This window comes from Cyphomyrmex costatus, unplaced genomic scaffold, assembly GCF_001594065.2.
Source record: "Cyphomyrmex costatus isolate MS0001 unplaced genomic scaffold, Ccosl1.0 scaffold16, whole genome shotgun sequence".
Lineage (NCBI taxonomy): Eukaryota > Metazoa > Arthropoda > Insecta > Hymenoptera > Formicidae > Cyphomyrmex > Cyphomyrmex costatus.
Genome location: NW_017275609.1, coordinates 48,518 through 63,061, shown reverse-complemented (window position 1 = coordinate 63,061; position 14,544 = coordinate 48,518).

The window sequence follows — 14,544 nt, the reverse complement described above, 5'->3', positions numbered from 1 at the left end:
CCCCCCCCCCCCCCCCTCTTGCTCTGCCGCCCGCCGCACCGCGCCGTTCCTGGGACAGCGAGATGTTATCCTCGAGCGATTCGTGCGTGTGCTATATATCCGTTTGTCCGCCGTGCCGTGCCGTCGCCACATCCCCTACCTGCGTCGCGTTCCCCTGCGTCAACGTCGGCGTGTGCGTCGGCCGCAATCAAGGCTAGGAGCGTATTCACCGTCAGCACGTGCCCTGCTCCACATTGGTCAAGCGGCGCGGCACGAGCGAAAGGTCGTAAAAAAATTATGGCGTATACTATGTACTGTTTCAGCGCTTAAAACGTTTTCGGTCATTCTAAAAATATCTTACTTACGTGACACATTTAAGAATATTGACACTATATTTAACTGAATGTGAGATTCGTTCGTTTTAGCTATATCTAACTACTTACGCGAGTATATACATATACATTCGTACATTTTAACGTACTGTAGGACTAAAATCAAATGAGTATGTGTGAATAAAGAAAATTATCCAATCGCATTTTATATACGTTTTTGTAACAGAAATGCATTCGGATCACTTTCTTTGTGTACTCTACTTTATGTTTTATTCTATATTCTCTCGAGCTCTCTATGAAGAATAACAATTACAATGAATCACGAGAATATACAAAAGAAGAATATATTGACAATGAATCATAAGAATCAAATTACAAATGAAGTGTATTAAAATATTTCTTGTACGAACAGAAATCGCCGTATTAGCACGCGTGTCGACTAGAGAAGAGAATTTTCATAAATAAGAGATCTACATTCCACAGCTTTTACTTCAACGTCTGTATAGGAGAAATGATCTTCATTATGCAAAATGTTGAAATTACTTTTAATAGTCAAGGACTTTGTAATAAATAGTAACTTTGGAAAATAAAATTATACTGATTTTCCAACATATATTCAGATACAAGTTTAATACACTGAGTCTTTATTATTATTATTATTACGATATTTGATTTATCATTATTTTACATCCCCCAAAATTAATGTAGTAAAGTAACAAAACGTCGAGCTATTGTGATAATTGTAAATTAATCATAAATCGAGAGGAAGTCGGATTCACAAATTTTTACGGCTTGTTCTCATACCGACAAAAAAGCAGTTGTTATCGCAATATACGCTCATTAACCGGAAACCATATAGTATCTTCGACTTTAGTTGATACGCAGACGTTGTTGCTTCATTCTTTATCTGGCAAATGAAAGGATGCGTACGTTGTATGGAGAAGCGTGTGCGCGGTATAGCCATTTCCTTCGAAGCACGCTAGTTCTCTCTCTCTCTCTCTCTCTCCCTTTCTCTCTTGAAGATTGAATTCCGTAGAGAGAAAATGGTGCGCCCAACATGTATCTTGGAAGAAAAGAATTATAATACGCGGTTTGACCTGTAATTTATCGTTAAATGCGTGCGAATGGATAGAAGTTGCTTCCTTTAACTCTTTCAAAGTTTCGAGCTTCTTTTTAATTTAAACTTAAGCCTCTTGAAATTTTTTAAGAGACTTAATTTCTAATTGAAATATGTATAGGTAGGTATAAATGTACTATAAGTAAATTTTAAGAAAAGGATCAATAAATAAATCAGAGTATTTTAATTATCTACATTGAAGATTAAAAATTAATTAAATCTAATCAATATAAATCTTGTAACGTATATCTCTATCATATTATATATATAAATGTGTCACATATACATAATGCATAAAGCGCAGAATTGATTTTTCTAAAATATATATTTAATTGCACAACGAAGTTGTGTTAAACGCGCAGAACGTTAATTATGCGGTGAGAACGGAGAAGTAGCAGAAATAGCGCGCGATAAGGTTCGGTTATCTGCGTTTAATTCCCTTGACTTTTCACCGCTATAAGGCAAGAGATACGTTCGTAAAATGTGCACAGGAATTGTTTATTCTAAGCGCATAATACGTAGAAACGTGTGCCTACTATAAAATTTCAAACACATTCTTTTCGATGAATTTCTACTTTTTTCATCGCAGATGTACAGTCGCGAACAAAACGATTGCAACGCTTTATTTTTTTTTTTCTTTAATAGGTTTCGGAATGTAGTCTGTTCACGAGCGATTGGTTTTTAACCTACGAATTTAATCATTTACGTTCAATCGTTTTACGAGCGAAGCTGAATTCCGAAACTCGAAAAAATGTTACAGCTGATCTGTCAATGACTGTGTATGTACAAACGAATGACTTAGGACTTTAGTCTCCCGATTATAATGTATATCCTGCTTCAAGTCCGATTTTTTCTTCCTTTATATTATATCTTATACCTATAAAGAGAAACATAAATTTTTTCCAGTTTTAATTTTATTACAAGATCATTGAAATCTAGATTCGAATGATATTTATAATTATTTTTATAGAGATTTTATAATTTATTTTATATATAATTTTCAGTAATTTTTTAAACTCAAAATATTATTTTGAAAGATTATAGCAATAATACATTTACTGAGGCTTAACGTAAACAATGTATATTCTTGAAATAAGTTTATATACTTACTTATATTTTTCACTGAATTATTGATTTTCTATAAGAAAGAAGAGCAGATATAGCTCGTATTACAAGAAATCATTAATGAAACATGCAGGACGTAAATAAGATAACAATGTGAAATGCATTATTATCATATCTATCAATAGATAGAGGACGTTATGCTGAGGTTTTATCTATTATGTATGTTATCATGCTGTTATGTACGTTAACTGTACCCGATTAATATATTTTCCAATAAGCAATGCTTTAATTATGCTCCAACTCTTTTAAACGCCACATTAATCGCTGTCGTGCGATGATCGGAAAAATTCCCGAAATGTGAATCGTCGTATTTATTTTTCAAAGTACAACAACATTGGGTTATTGGCGATATATTATATATTATTATACACTCTCTACGATAAAATATTGAGATGGAATAACGCGAGTTTTTGTCGTGATCTCATCCCGCGACCAAATTGTATAGTCAATCAATCGCTTGTGGCAGATTGCCGCGCCGCAGTCACGAGTTCTTAGTCACGGGTTCTTCCAAATTCAGCGGTCGGAATCAATGTGGCGATTCCGTCCCTCCCTCGACTCCTCCCCTCTTCTCCCCGCTCACACACGGTGTTCTCCCACTGTCTTCCTCTTCTCTCATCTTCTCGAGCACGTCCGCTCGCTCCTCGCCGTTACGTCGAAGAGGCAGTGAGAACGCGGCGACGTGGTAGCGGCACTGTCCGTTACTATTATTAGTGTGCAGCTGCCTGCGAATTACTGAATGAAAACGGAGGACCGTCACGGAACAATGTCCGAGAGAAAGAGAGAAAGAAAGAAGAGCTGGGATCTCCCCGTGCGAGACCCAGCGGCATCGTTAAACAACAGGCGTTGTCGGGCAATGATCGTAATCAGAGCCGAATCGCCGTCTCGCGAGCAGTAGACATACTACAAATTAATCCTCGCTGCATAGTTGATTGTTTACCGATGTCAGGATGTCTCTTCCCGACATGTCGAACCTGCGATAGAAACCGCGGCGATTCTTTTCAAATATTAAAACTTTTCGTACGTTTTGATCTTAAGACGCTTTGAATACATTTATTTATTTCGATACTCTAAAATTGATTTTACAATTTAACCACTGCGGAGTTTCTATAAGAGAGTAATTGATTGGAGGAAAAAAATGTGGCTCTTATTTAAAAAATAATAATGCCCCACACGCACAAAGAAAATGAATATATAAATTTCTAAATAATTGTTATAAAAATTTTGGACACTAAAAGTACCGGAGCTTAATATGTGCTCCGATAAAAGGTAAACTTATACGATTACGAGACAGAACAAAGTAATAAATAAATTTCGCATCTTTGTTTATTCACAATTTTTTTTACAGTTTGTTTCTTGATTCCGAGCAAACTTTTAAACATTTTTCAGATATCTATATACTTCAACGTATATTCAAGATTTCTTCAACTCTGAAAAATAATACACACATTTAATATATATGTATATGTATGTATAATAGAGTTACATATTTTATATTATATTCTTTCAGTCATTTCTTAGCCTTCTTTTTTAACATTGGATTACCCTGGCGTGCAATCGTGGTCGTTTTCTGAATGTGTATGTCAATCTACAGTTGCAGAGCTATTACTTTGGAGTAAGATGATCTATAGAAGATCAACGAGACGCATTCGCTGCTCCGACAAGCGCGGACGTCTCAGGCAACGGCAGAACGAAAATGTATGACACTTCCTCTTGCCTACATTTTTTTGTGTCGGTATGTTAAACGAGAGGCGTCGAGCAAAGCGGCGATTGCACGATACGGAGTGGCAGTCAAGACGATCGAGCGAAGAGAGAGTAAATCGCCTTCTATATGGCCAGTACTGACAATTAGAGCCAATAGCGTCTCCTCCTCCCCCCTCTCTCCCTTCCTATATATTTCTCTCCTCCGCCTTTTCCTCCTCCTCCTTCTCCTCGTCTTTGACTCGTCTCGGTCTCGTCTTTAATCACACTGCTCTCGAGGTGTTGAATTTCTTGGTACGATGTTAATCTTCCCCTTTCTGTTAACGACGCCCGTCATCGTCGAGGGCATCTTGATGAATAACACCAACCGGTCGGTCGGCTGGACGCGCGATTTAAACGCGATGCGATCGATAACGCGCCGCATGGCAAGAAGCGATCATACAAATTCTCTTGCGCGATATATCGTGCTTTATTAAGAGGCAAAGAAAGAAAGAGAGAGAAAAAACAACAATAATATAGAAACTATTTCTGAAGTTAAAGGCCATGGCAAAGAAACTTAAGCGATAAAACGTAAGCAGTAAGTAAATTGACCAATCACAGTAGAATCCGTAAAGCCGTAACGTAAGCGTAGCCAATTCAATATTGTTTCCTTTCAATTGATTTCCTTGTTTACATCTTACTGCCTCAAGTTTTATGTGCCATGATGAACTGATTTCTAAATGAGCTATCCAAATTCTTCAGTGTACCAAAAATTAATCAATATTAAATAAAATTAACACAAATGAATGAAAAGCTATATCATCAGTAAGACGGATTTTGAATAATAGCATTTTGGGGTAATTTTTACAACTTCCAGTTCAAGTATAATGTACATTATCCACTGATTATACAAGTATAGGTTTTAGGACTGAAAGCTGAAGTACTTAATATCGTAAATGACATAAATTGACAAGTAATTTATAGATTTACTTTAAAAAATATTTTACAGTATAGCTATATACAACGATCGTTTTATTTATCAAAAAAGTAAAATAAATTTTACATAAGTGGGCCCTCTACATGGACCTGTCGATGTAAAATTTATTATAATTCTAACGCGTATTACTTTACACATTTCTCCGTGCGAGTCAGTATTGTATTGTTAACGAGTATCTTTAAAATACTAAAAGAATTCATCGCGTAAAGTTTCACCTCAGTCGGAATGCGAACGTAAACCTTCTTCATTCCGTACGGGTGTCTCATTAAAGCCTGTTCTATTTACAATATAGGGTCTCAAGTTGTACAAGCCATAAGAAATTGACCAATCACACATGTAGTCAATTATTTCTTTTCATATTCAATTGTGATTGATGAATTTCTTATGGTTTATTTTGCGATTTTATCGTAGAAAAAACGTTATCCAAATTTTCCTCTTCCCCCCCTCCCCACCGATATGTATCTCTCCAAATGTGTATAATCTTACCCTTGTTTAACATAGAATGAGCAACAAGGATATAAATGATATATACGGAGGCACTCTGGTAATGTTACCGAATGCAGCCTAATTTGATCACCGATATATGATGATTATTAATTAGTATATGCATAATCAGTATATGATATGTAAAAAGAACGTTTTTTCTCAGACGATGTAAATAACGATATTAAGTAACGGAATGAACCGAAAAATTTCAATACAAATCAGTGAAGAGGACTATTCGATCAAGACGAGTTTTTTTTTATGCCTATAATAATATTTTTATTGTGATAAATAATCGGCCTGCAATTTGTTTGAAGTAGATCTTGTAAAAATTTATACAAAATATTATTATAAATAACAAGACCTGTCTTGACAAATATGATCCTCGTTCACTCATTTATGTTAAAGTTAAAATTTTCTCGATCCGTTGTCATTTAATATTAAATAATTATTATGGTAATAATATTAGAGTCAGTGAAATCGCAATTACAGTCCGAATTGAACACGAATATTAATAGTATTTAGTATTAATAATAATAATAATAATAATAATACCCGTTATTACTATTGATAATTAATTAATTAATGTCAGAGCGATATATACCTACATATACATATAACATAGTTATTACTATAGTAACAGTTAATATATTCATAAATATACATAGCACAAAATTAGTTGCGGTCGTTACCAGATTAATAAATACCGGCATATCGCCAGTAATAGTATAATATATCGACATCGATTGACGGAGCATCATATCAGTGATACGTTTATCGGGGCGCTCGTGGATGTTACAGCACTGCTCTGATCTCCGGCACGTCGTCGTGGTCCAGACGCGATGCGAAGATCACCGAGTGCGCTCGAAGCGCACCGAGCTGTTTTGGTAGGAGAAGCAGTAGGTGCGGCGCGAGGTGGGGGTGGCATCTCTCCCCCTCGATGCACGGTGTCACGGGTAGAGGGGAATTCTCCTTTCCCCCTCTTTCCCTCGCCACGGTGGCCACTCTATGTCCCTTTTTGTTGCCGCCCATTAGGCGCCACCGCAGCGTGATTCGCAACTGTGTTTCTTTATCTTCGCCGTATCCTATATACGACTATACGAACGAGATCGTACGCGTATTTCTTTTTCTTCCTCTCCGTCCCGTTCTCCCTCGATCTCTTCGTGGCTCCTCCGCTCCTCCGTCTATCACCATCATTGTCCGGCTGTTTCCTTTCTGCTACTCTCTGATTCCGAGGTTCTGTATCTCCTCTCTTGTTTTTTTCTCTTTCCATTTTCTTTCCTTGCGAGACGAGACAATAGTCGTGTGAATCAGCGATAGGTGTAACAACCTTTCTGTGTCTTCGCGTGGAGTTGAATTGATCTGCGATATATGGTTTAAAGTTCTTTGACGATTAAAATGCACGCAGTTTAAAGTCCTTTCAAGCTCTAAATACACTGCGCATTGTATTTTGCGCATACACGCGCAAGATGTTGTCTCTGATAAGACATATCTTTGTATGACGATTTTTTTCTTTCTATTTCGTTTTTGCATTTTTTCTTTTCTTTGTTTCGACCGAAACTTAATGACATGTGTCATGCACATTCGTTGTCAACAATGACAAAGAATAAATAATGATTCATAGAGCTAAAGATTTGTTATACTGATTGTTTTTATTTAAAGTTTCTTTAAAGATAAGTTCTGTTTGAAAAAATCTCGGCCCAAAGATTATAGTATTTTGAGGAATACAGAATAGATAGTTCGGGCTCGTTTTTCTGTTATAGGTATATTTACTTTACTCAAGCCACATGATTATCTTTGTACACATTAGTCGCGTTCAGCAGATTCAACTTATTGTATTCGTATATCCAGGTATCTGCAAAAATTGACGCAAATTGTTATTTTGATATCAAAATTACAGATAAACAAGATAGTCAACTTGTTTTTTGGATAGTGAACAGATTGTATTATATCGATTTCAAATTTGTTTTATTAAAATGTTATTCTAATTGTGAAAAATATAATAGATACATTTATTAATATTATACATATAATATATAAACACACACTTAGGTTGTCATTAAGAGAAATTAATTTTTGTTTTACATTGTCAATTTTATTCTATTATCAGTTTGTTCATTATCAATTTGTCTTTTAATTAGATTTGCAAATAATCTTCAAGTTACCTTCTAAAATAAGACGAAGTGTATTTGAAATTAAGGTGAAGAATAGGAACAAGGAACAACAGATTTCAATCTGTCAAAAATCATGTATACTAGAACTTAGCGAGAGATTTCTGTCTCCAGCTACACGATTTCTGTTAACTCGAAATCTATTATTTTTATAACAAAGAAGAAATTTGTATTATTACAAAACTTCAGTTAGTTTTGTTTTTATTTCATATTTTTTCCTTCTGTATCCATTACTAAGAAAATTTATCCGTCTTCCTTTGGTCGATGATTACGATACCTCGAGACTTTTATCGCTCCCCCGCATTTTCTCCAGAGAACAGCTCAAGTTTCACCGTATCTTTCGACCTTTAGCCTCGCTCGGTTCCGGTCACCTATATACAGTGAACGTAAAGTTCAACGTTCGATAATTTATTCGAGGAGAATAGGCAGTGTGAGATCTAGTGATGCAAAGTGGACAGAGAATGTGCACAGAACTACCATATAGAAAATAACTGAACTCGATACTAAAACCTCAAGAGTAACAAAACCGAACAAAAACCTGATCTCTTTAGCAACTGCGCGCCATGTGGGCACCACTTGCGTTTCGTTCTCTTCTATACCTCCTGCATCATTATTATGATGTCCCTCCTGTACCATGTCGTTTTTCTCTTTCCCATCATTTTTGAAACCCTATTTTTTTCTCCGAAATAGAATTACAGGTAAGGTACGATATGTTTTGCTATTAGCAATCTCATTTTTATTTATTTATAAGAGAGATACAACAAAATAAAATTTTTCCGCACATAATTTCTTTCTTTTTTCAGTTCTTTTTGCTTGAATTATAATAATGCTATACTTTATCATATATCTTGCTAAAATATTATTTATAAAATTAAAGGTAGAAATTGCAGGTAAAAATTTTATGTTTTATGTTTAAAATGCTCATCGGGTCAACTTTAATAATGTTGGTGTCCCAGATAATAAGCTGATGTTAAAATATTGTCGTAAATATTATTTCTAGAAAGTAAAAATTTTTTAAGAGTCGACTAGGTTAAAACATAATACGAGAAGAATTCAATAAAGAAAATCTATTAACTTATCTAAATTTTTTAATTGTAATCAATTTTACTATAAACCCTGGAAAATAGAAAATACATATAGATATATTAACAGTCATATAGTAATTATGTTAAATTCAAATAAAATTTTAAATTATAAATATGCACAAACATATTGTACTATAATTATCGATAAAATCTATTCTCTAATGTGATGTGCTTTTTTTAAATCAGATAATAAATGTGAAGAGTACAAAATTCCATTTAAATAGCGAACAATTAAATTCTAATTTTGAAATCATTATTATTCATATTGTTATAATTTTATCACGTATAAATAATCATGCGACCGAAGAATACGTGGATCAGTTACACATAGATTTCCTGCATTCTCTTATCTACTTGAAGGTTTAGATTATACGCTACATTACTCATTACGGTGAAGCGTGTAGCTATGAAAATAAGCACGATAGTTCAAAGCCAATATCTCACATTATACGAGGACACTCGAAAGATAAACAAAAATTCGAACGCCATACGTGCGCATTCTCGATCGTAACAAATATTTGTTTCTTCACCCCGTGATAGAAAAGAAGAAGGGACGAGGTATGCGTTCTATATCTAAAGCTTTTAACTTTCTTTGATCGTGTGTGGACATAACTAGCTGGGCTTATCTTGCGAATAAATGAGAAATAAAAAAAGTACTATTATCACATATATATGTTATATATAATACCTCAAATATATATTATAATAGATATACATAGGAATTAAGTATTATATTATGTTATATAGGAATCACTTAATTGGACATCTACAGACCTAATTTTATTGGAAGCATGTTTAAAAAATTTTCTTTATTAATTCATAGAAGAGGTAAACATATTTTTTATGACATATTTGTTCTTTCCAATAAGAATATGAATTATATCATACATTTATTATACCTACAATTCTTATGTACGTATCGCTTTATGCAATAAAAGTTAATTTATTTAATTAGAATTTAATACTAAACAACGAAATCACAAACAAATTATAGAATAAAAACAGAAATTTGATTCATCACGTAAAAAAGATGCTACAAAATGCTACAAAATGGTGCTCCGGTTTTCCATCATCAACAAAAATAGCGGCCAGTCATCCTGTCTACAGATTTTTGTCGCGCGATGAGAACAATTTTAACTTTAACTGGAACTATAGCGTATTCTCGTATGGTACACGAGTTCCTGGCGATCTCGTTTTCGCTGTCTCTTTTTTCCTTTCGCCGTCCTTTAATTCGCGCGATGACGTCTCCTCCGAAAGAGAGATAAATTCAACGCGATGCGAGATATCACACAGTTGTATGACTTTTTATTGTCAAAGGTAATGTGTTATAATATTTTGAAAATTATTTCTGCGCATGTTTCACTTATCTTGAAAATTAGTACGCTGTTTATTTAGAAATATAGACTAGCTTGAATATAATTAAAAAGTATAAACTGTAACAGATGTGTAGATTAAGGTTATCAAAAAAAATTTATTTTGAATTAAATAAGAGCAGGGATTACATAGAACTACAAAAAACTTTTTTGAAGAGTCTCAAACAAGATGTTTTTTATAGCTTTTCGCTGAATCCAAATTCATTTTGCTTTATCATGTCCAGTATTTTAAAATAATCTAGAAAAATGACAGAAAATGTGTGAAAATGGAACTTTTGAAGAAAAAGCAAAAGTAAATATATAACATTAAATTACGAATGTAAAATTGATTTAAATATTTTTTGATAAGTTAAACAAAATGCAAGAAATGAAAAAAATTTGCTATGTTACACGTGCAGCTGACAGCTCGGTATTTACACATACAATAGAGCAGTACTTATAGCGTCAAATGCGACTTTTTAAATGTTATTTATTTTTAGGTCAATTTTGAAACTGACACTTTTATACCGTTCTCTCCACTATGGCACGAATGATAAAGTAAATTTTTTTTCTATTTCTTTATTTAATTTATCAAAATATATTTAAATCAGTTTCACAATCACATAAAGTCATATTTGTATTTTTTGTCTTTACCTCAAATGTTTCAATTTTCACAGATTTTCTATCAATTTTTTCTTGATCATCTAAACACCTAGACGTGATGGAATAGAACAATTTACAAATTCAAACCCAAAATCTATAAGAAATACTTACTCTGGTTTAAATTTCTCTTCAAAAAATATATTTTTTGTAATTATTTATAATAATGCTGTAAGATACGATAAATGTATTTTTCTTTTTCTATATTTCCGCAAATAACAAATAATCTTGATTGTAGTACATTACGTATTTCTTTGTCTTTTTAATGACAAATTCATTAAATGTTTAAATCCTCGATTTAATAAAAACAAAATTGTGTTAAATGTAGTATTAACGCGAACGTAACTTCGATGACAAGGAAATTTGATTTTATTTAATCTCTTAAGCCTATCGCACATGAAATGCATAACAGTGCATGAGCATAACATAAAACTGTTGGACCAATAAGCATCCAGCATAAAGTTGCCATATTAATTAACATAAGATACTCATTGGTTCAGTGGTCTTATGTTATGTTTATACACTGCTATGCATTTCATGTGTTTTGGGCTTTACACTTTTTTACTATATGTATAAGTATGGAAAAAAATAGTCTGCCATATGTATATATAATACAATTACTTTTCCATTGCCACTCAGTGTGGTTTATTTTTTTTTTTTAATATCATATCATGTGAAATTTAGTAAGGATGTAGTAACACAGGTTTGTCGTAATGCCTGCGAAAGGTGGACAGATTGTACATATAACCGAATCTACAAGAGACTGGAGTAGTTTACCCCTGGGTACTGACGTAACGCCATATGGATAATAGCCTGAGGGCTCACCTCCAATTTCTATATGTACCACGGTACTAGCGTACGAGCCGTATTCAAGGTATCGACAAGGTACGCATGAATACGCCACGCCACGCACCCATGGCTTCCCAACTACACCCCCTTCGCCCCCTTACAAAACGATTCTGCAAAAACGAGCTGGCTGGAGATCGCGCACGTGAGTCATCGACATATTCGTCGCTGAACGCTCTGAAATCGTCGTTCCCACGACGTATACTCTGTGAACAAAAATGGTATCCTTTGCCGTGTCCGCGAGGATCGACCTTGGATAAAAAAGTTCCATTATATGTATATCGATGGAATATCGAATATCTTGTGCAAGCAGCTAATAGAATAAATATTTTTGAAAGTACATAATTATTAATGCGACGTTATTAGAATGTCTACTATTCTTTTGATAGAAAACATTAAGAGTGTGAGGATGAGATAAAGGGAGAGGCGATCGGAATCTTGTTTTGCGAAAATGAAGGATCGACATGTCACTATGGAATTATGCAATGTCAGTATGGGAGATCAAATGCAGTTTGAACTAATTGAAAAGTACCGCACGTGTACGGGCCGTTAGCTATAAATCTGTCGCGAGACGCACACACGAATTGTGGACGTAGGGCGTGTTTTATCGCGAGCGACAGGCATCGCTGGATAGGTCTTTCGTTAATACGTGACGAATCGTGGGTACGCGTACCGCGATAAATTTCGATTTCGCCGACACGCGACGACTGCACTGGTGCTTTGTTCGACGAACAATCGCGACGAATTTGTCACAGCAAGTATTGTAAACAGAAGATGCACAATTAGATCGACTTTTTGCTTGGTGGATTGTCATCAAATTGTGTCAATTGTCCTATTATTCCACTAAAAAATATTTCCTTTTTAATATTTTGTACAGTTTAACTTTAAAATAATAAATTCTTTCTAATTTTATTTTATAAATTCTATTTTCATTTATATATATCTACATATGTATATAAAAGATAATATATACGATTCTAGAAAAAGAGTATTTAACATACAATTTGAGTACGATAACTTTGGTGTATACAGCAAAGTTTATGTCCAAATTGACACACACACACACACACACACACACACACACACATAAAAATATATTTCTAATTATATATAAATATAAAAACGGAAAGCACAATATTCTCAGTACAGTATATTGTCAATACAGTTTATTATGTTGTTAAGTAAATAAAATCTGTATTTTTTATAATTTAAATTATTTGTATTTTTTTTACTTTTACACGGATTAAATTAATGTACAATGACTTTAATATGCACGAGTGCATCTAACCAAATTCATAATTAATTTTAAAATGTGATTCGGTGTGGATTAATTTCGATCGCTTTCATAGTAAGTACTGCTAAATCGATTAATATACCGTTTTAATCGAATTCATTATGATGCTAGATCAACATTAGAATTATACAATGCTGGTGGATTTTCGTTTGACGCGTTAATGAGATCGGCGTAATTGCACCGAGTCAATTTTAACGAAGCCTCTTTGAGTCAGCGTGCGCATCGCAATTTCTGCGATGTGCGTCAGCATCCTTTCTTCTGCTTCCAATCAACGATTTATCGTACCGTGCGAGAGTACCTCTCGGTACGATTCGCCTGACATATTCTGCAGATAACGAGACGCTGCGAACATTATTGTGCGCGTATGTTATTACGCGAAATATATAGCAAGAATGAATATAAAGTCCATATTTTTTTACTTTTACATTAAAAATATAAACATGAGTTTTTTTGAAAACATTTAATTACATTTATGTAATTATATTTTATTATTAGAGATATTACAAAATATGTATTCTTTTATACTCTTATTTCTTAATAATAATGATTTAATAATTTTAGAATGTGTATATGCATGATAGTATTAATTTTGAATTGCTATGTAAATGTGCAAAGTAGCGAAATATTTCTATATAAAGTCATGTAAGTGATAATAATCTTGCTTCTTGTCTTTAACAATGTATATAGAATTTATCTCGTATTTAATGCTTGAAACAATTACCTATTTAGAAAGAGAAAGAGAGAAAGATGGGGTAGCGAACGATCATTAATCCCAAAATAGCCATGCATAGACAGGTATTTTGGCGGTGCGTGTAAGAGACGGAGTTTAAAGGGATTCGGCGGTTATGCATTCTGGAAAGGTGTGCACTGCGAAATGCAGCCGCAGTGGATATTGGATGTGGATGATGGGGTAGCCACGCCGTTCTGTGCACGGGAAAAGGAGCGGCTATGGGGTAGCAAAGCTAAGCCAGTAATGCAATAACTTGAATAGAGGGGCACGCAAGCGGAAAGAACATAACCTACCCCTTCGAACGTCCCTTTTCCTATCTCTTCATCGTCTCTCTCTCTCTCTCTTTCTCTATTCCTCCGTCCTTCTTTTTGTGGCACATGGGTACATACGAATCTGCGCACGTATAACTACTCGCACGGTGCACGGAACGTGGCTCGAGGGTGGTTGCGGGGTTCTTCACCCCCTGGCTGGGAAGGTACCCCACGTACAGTCGGTCACGTTAAAAGGCTTTTAGTACTCACTCGTTCGCCGTTATTGAATCTCGAGCTGCTCACACGAGGGCTGAGTAATAACTGCAAGAATCGTATTCGTATGTTCGCCAGGTGCATCTTTGAGTTATCATCTTAGCTTGTGAAGAAGTCGATATCAGATTCCTTTATAAAAGATTTCAGTCTCTCGTGAAAAGATTGAAAATCG